This window comes from Tribolium madens, unplaced genomic scaffold (genome assembly GCF_015345945.1).
Source record: "Tribolium madens isolate multiple individuals breed KSU strain unplaced genomic scaffold, Tmad_KSU_1.1 Scaffold_20;HRSCAF=117;Tcas5.2_LG4, whole genome shotgun sequence".
Classification (NCBI taxonomy): domain Eukaryota; kingdom Metazoa; phylum Arthropoda; class Insecta; order Coleoptera; family Tenebrionidae; genus Tribolium; species Tribolium madens.
The window spans coordinates 13,151,943-13,157,772 of NW_025400985.1; the positions used below are offsets into that span (position 1 = coordinate 13,151,943).

The following is a 5,830-nucleotide window of genomic DNA, read 5'->3' on the forward strand; positions in this document are numbered from 1 at the left end:
TTGCTTTGCAAATTCCCAGCCCCCGGTGTTTAGAGGTCTGGATTCTCCACACACCGACAGGTGGCGCTCTGCGCTACCACTGTCTCATCTTCATATAAATTATGCAAAAATGCATATTTGTCCTTCCGTTTGCACCCTGAAGGCAACTTTGAGAAAAGTTCCGATCCAACCAGGTATCTGCAAATCTATTTTCCAAGTCCTCAAGAAATACATAGTCCAAATGAAGAATAAGAGTTACTCGTATTCTTTGTGCATCTTGATGAGATTGCAGTTCAGACACATAGGGACTGAGAAGGCCTGAGAAGGATAAGATAATAGGATTTCAAGATGATGGTTGGAGGCAGAGCAACGATACTCGTATAGCGGACCATGTTCGTGTTTTATGCTTAGGGAAAATTACAAAAGGTAGAATCAACCAGTGTCTTTTGCCTTTTGAAAATCCTCTGTGAAAACAGAAAATATTGTCCGTTTATACGAGGGTTGTTGGTTATTTGGTAAAAAACTATGACCACGTGCGTCTACTAATTTAGCGAACGGCAAGTGAGATATGTCATCTTTCAGAGTAAGTCTGTCAAAGCTTCAACAAAAAGTGACGCCTGGTTGAAAAGATAGAGAATTTTAAAAATAAGTTGTTTGAACAAATTTCAAGAATTAAAAAAATTAAAAAAATGTCCAAAAAAATGAACAGCCGCTCAGATTAAAAAAGAACTAGAGAACATGGAGACTCTGCACCTTCGTTGAGAACTATCTATTTCTGGATAAACGAATTTAAACGGAGTCAAACATCCACCCAAGATGAAGCGCGCTGTGGACGCCCTGTCGACGTCACGACTTCACAAATTGTGGAAAAACTCTACAAAGTTGTCTTGAAAGACAACCGGGTGAAAGTTAGGGAAGTTGCTAAAATTATAGGCATCTCTACTAAACGAGTACACTTTGTCTTTCAAGAAAAATTGCATATGAAAAAAAAATGTGCAAAATGAATTATTATTTGAATTAGTTCCGAATTCACCCTACTCACCAGATTTAGCACCGTGTGACTTCTATCTACATTCAAATCTAAAAATTTAGCTCGGTCAAGAGAGATTTCATTCAAACAAAGACACCATAGCCGTGGTGAATGAATATTTTGTAGCACTCGAAAAATCTTTTTTTCCGAAGGGTTAAAAAATTTGAAACTCATTGGATGAAGATATAGATATAGATCTTAATGAAGATTATATTGAAAAATAAAAATTATTGTTATCAAAAATGTTTTCTTTACCTAGGAATTTTACCACATTTATCAAACAACCCTCGTATAGAGAGATTATAAGAGAAGCTACAAAGGCTAGTCTAAACGTTATCACGGTTTGTGATCAACAGACCGACAATGTTCAAGCCATCAATTTGCTTCTTGGTTCCACAAGACGTGAAACTTCTTTGAAAGATGAGAAGGTACAAGCTGGAGTAATTAAGATTAATAACAGCAGTATTATTCCTCTCTTTGATCCTCCTCATCTTTTAAAGAGTTTACGTAATAACTTGTTAACCAAAGATTTAAACAATATCGCAAAACAATGTTGGTCAAGTGGTCACATATATCTTATCTTCCGGTGCAAACCCGAAACTCTTTGGGGGAATATTCTTGCCACAAGAAACAAGTGACACTGCCAAATTCTTCAAGTTCATTGATAACACTTTTGATAAAATTAAGCATGCTTCTGGGAAACCCTTGCAAGAAGTAGTAACAAGAAATCCTTCACATTCTAGAATTTGGTTAGAAAGCAAGCGCATGTTGATGACAAATGGGGTTTGTCAAGTTTAACTTTGGAGATCAGAAAAGGCCTCCAGTCTCAGATGGCTGATGTCGTACTCTGGATGGTTTTATTTTAAGTAAAGAGAGACTCCAAAAACTTGGTTATAATACTTTCCCAGCGAGAGCTTTTAACCAAGACCCTTTGGAATTTTTTTTTCTGGACAAATAAAACGATACAGTGTACGATATACAAACCCAACTTGTAATGCATTTCTTGCTTTCTACAAATCTTTATAAATTAGAAATTTTGCTTCTTATCACTCGGGCAGGTCGAATTGTGAACAAGATGGTGAATCATCTTGGTCACAATTAGAGATTTTCCTTCCCAAACCCATGTTCTTACACATTGTCACAGGCTTCTTTGGCAACTACCGGTTTCTAATGTATTTGATCAGAATTTTCTCGATACTAATGCTTTAGATTATGTAGATAGATTCATGATTAAGCATCTTTCTTCTGAAAAAATAATTGTAAAATCTGTCTACAGAACTTAAATCATTACGGAGAACCTGATCCATTTCATCATAAACTTGTGGCATTGAGAATATACAGGGTATTCTGTTTTTATTGTTACAAATTTAAGCAGGTTATAGAATATCCAATTTTAAGATAAACGTTTCACATGAACATGTATCGAAAAATATTAAATAAGGGAGTTGAAAGGGGATGCACACCTTATAATGAATTTTTTCCAATATTTCAGCAATCATTGTAAATAAAATTACAAAATTTGATACAACTGATAACCTTTATACACCCAAACGAATTCAAAGATAAAATGTCAAAATTTTTACCCAGGGGCGTCCTAAACTGGAGGGGTTTAGGGTAAAAGTACCCTAACTATTTTGGCTGTTGATTTTTGCCACTTTCAGCTACAAAATTCTAAATTCCATAGTTTTTCAGAAAGAATAGGTCTCTTGCGTTTTTTCGATACAACTTACCGTTTTTAAGTAAAATCAGTTTACAATTTGTCTTACACACGATAAAGAGGATAAAAATTAAAAATTAAACTTGTTTCACCGTTTAAGACGCCTCTGATTTAAAATTTTGACAACTAATCTTTGAATTCGTTCAGATGTTTAAAAGTTATTAGCTGTACCAACTTTTGTAATTTTATCTATTCTGTAATAGTGAGACACCATTTAAAAAACGCATCTCTTTCAGGGGGTGTAGCTCGCTTACGTAACATTTTTTGATACATGCTCATAGGAAACTTTTCTCTTAAATATGAATATTCTATCACCTGTTTAAATTTGTAACAATAAAGTCGGAAACTAAAAAAATTGGGTGTTCCATTTAATTTTTTTTAAGTTATTTAACTATTAAAAAACTTCGACGTTTTTTTAACTTTTCGACTGCAATATATTAAAAAAAAATCACTTTAATATTTTAGTACCATTACCTATTTATAATGATCATATTGCTCAGAAGATAATAAGCCATCTGCGCTTGACAATTGATTTAGATTTTTAGGCGTGTCCTCATACGAAAGGCTTAAAAACTAAACTTTTCCATTTATTCTTAAAAATATATATTTTTCGATATATGAAAAAGCTTACAATTGTAGTTTTTGTAAAAGTCACTCGCTGAAAATCCAAATGAATTAGAAAACCAACTCCGTCAATTATATTTACGTTATCACAAAAAATTGAGCCTACAATCCCTACAATTCAACCCATTTCTCGGAATGGACCGGGCGACCGTAAGGTTACTGAGGGGCAAGAGGTAGGATGGGTTAGAAGGACCTAACGATGGTTAAGGACCGCGTCTCCATCACGCAAATCAACCTGCACCCCTAGTGTAGCGGCTTCCTCCTGCTTCAGCAGAAGGGTCGACACTAAGTAAATTGACATCGGCCTTCTACAGGAATCCTGGATAACAGGGGGGCGGGTAAGGAGCATATACACTAAAGGAGGATCGGTAATCATCACGAGTTTGTTTATACATTGGAGCTGATGTAGAGGCTCTCCCTCTGAGGGACCTCTGCTCAGGAGATGTAGTGGCAGCTAATATTAGATCCAACAAAGAGTACCTAGAATGGATCAGCCAAGAGTACCTAGAATGGATCAGCCAAGGTGGGTCTGGGTGAAATTGAACAGATTAAAAACTGGTCATGCTAGATGTAATTAAATGTTATTTAAATGGAAAGCTCTGGAAAATCTATATCGTTAATGTGGTCAAGTGGAAGAAACTGTACAACATATTATCGACGAGTGTCGACTTACGAGTTTTCAAGGAGGCTTCACCTAATTCATGAGTTGTCGCCAGAAGCTTAAACTTGGTTGTCTACAGTCAAAACTTCATAATTTCATTTATGCACTTTGTTTTTTTTTTATTGTCATACGAATATACAGGGGAATCAAAAAATCGCGCACTTCTGTGACATTGTGTCATCGGGCGGTGCCCTAGACAACAAGAAAAATGTTTAAAAAAATCTATCTCTAAAAATTCCGAAGTTATGAGGGTTTAAATTTTGCACTATGACTCTATTTATTTCGGTTGGAAAAATAATTTTAAATTTTATTTCTGTTTAGTGTTATTTGTGGCTTTTATTGACAAAATTTTTGTACCTTTAGTATATAATTATAAAAAAACATATACAATATCAACAGTATCATTAAATAGACTTAAAAAAATGTCAAATGTCAAAAAATAGAATGTCAAAATTTTTTAGGCAGATGGAATTTTTTAAACATTTTTTCAGTACTCTGGGGGACTACCCAATTACTCCCTTTCAAGGATTTTTTGAACACCCTGTATATTGTTAGAAATACAAAATTGTACTTTTTTGTAATTGTTGCGGGTTTGTTCTCTCATTTATTATTAATAAGATTAGTTGTTGTTTAGAACAAAATTGAGTTGGATTGGGTAGGGTAGAAGTACCGTTTGTGGCCATTGTTCCTGTTGCGGTCACAATAAACTTTCAACGTACTACATTTAGCTGTTTGAACAGCTAACCAATCTGAATTAAAGGCTTTCCCTTCCTCTTATGGCCACAACAGGTACATTTAATATGGCCACAAACGGTTCTTCTACCCTAATTCGCAATTCTTGGTCGAAAATTCTAGAAGCGAATACAATTGTCAGGTGATGTGTTTTTTGTGATATGACACGTTTTCTTCTTCTTGTGTTAAGGGACGTTATGTAAGTGCCGATAGCCGCTGCTGGTTGAATCGTGATTGGTCATTATTCACGAGCTGTCTTTATTGATAATTCTTGTAATTATTTTGAAGGATAAAAAAATGTGTTTTCGAGTTCCGTTGTTTAATTTCTAACATCAGAAGTGGGATTTGGGCTGGTCTGATATCGAAATGTTGGCAAGGGTTGGTTGGTTTTTGATGAACGAAGCAAAAGGTTGCTCCGATCACTGGAATCCAGTACAGAGATTGGGCAACATTCAAAAATGAGATTGTAGAAGCGTTCCCTCCCAAAAGAAATCTCGGTCGTTTGTTAGAGGAAGTAATGAAATTTAATAGTTCTTGCGTTAACGCGTACAAAACCTACGTTCGCAAAAAAACTGTGAAACTGAAGAATTTGCGAGCGTGCTGGTCAGAAATTGATTTAGTAGAATTAGTAATTTATGGCATGTGTGAATTAGATGTGCGTAACGCTGCAATTAATAGTAATTACCGAACTATTGGTATTTTTGTTATCCTTTGCAAAACCATTAATTGACAAAACAATTGTGACTAAAAGAAAGTATCCGTTTGACGAGAAAAAAGCAATCGAATAAAGCGTCCACCTCGTTTAAAAATGACAACCAAAACGATTTGTGCACTTTTTGTGCAAAACGCGTACATGACGTTGCGAATTGTTTTATCAAAGCGGCAATAGAAAAACGACGATGTATTAATTTTTGTTGTTCCGGAAAACCAGCTGGCGCTACAGAAATTTTGAAAAATTTTGGGCACTTATCGATACTAGTGCTGATCTGATGCTGAAGCAATTATACTAATAAAATATATTAGTTTTGAATTGATTCTGTAATAAAATCGAGCAAAATTGAATTGAAAATAGTTCAAATTAGTTTAT

General features: G+C 34.9%; 1 pseudogene; it reads left to right on the forward strand.

The window, feature by feature from the left end:
• Window positions 1–109: 109 nt before the first annotated feature.
• The window catches only part of LOC123005235, a 35,906-nt pseudogene continuing 30,185 nt past the window's right edge, over window positions 110–5,830 (forward strand).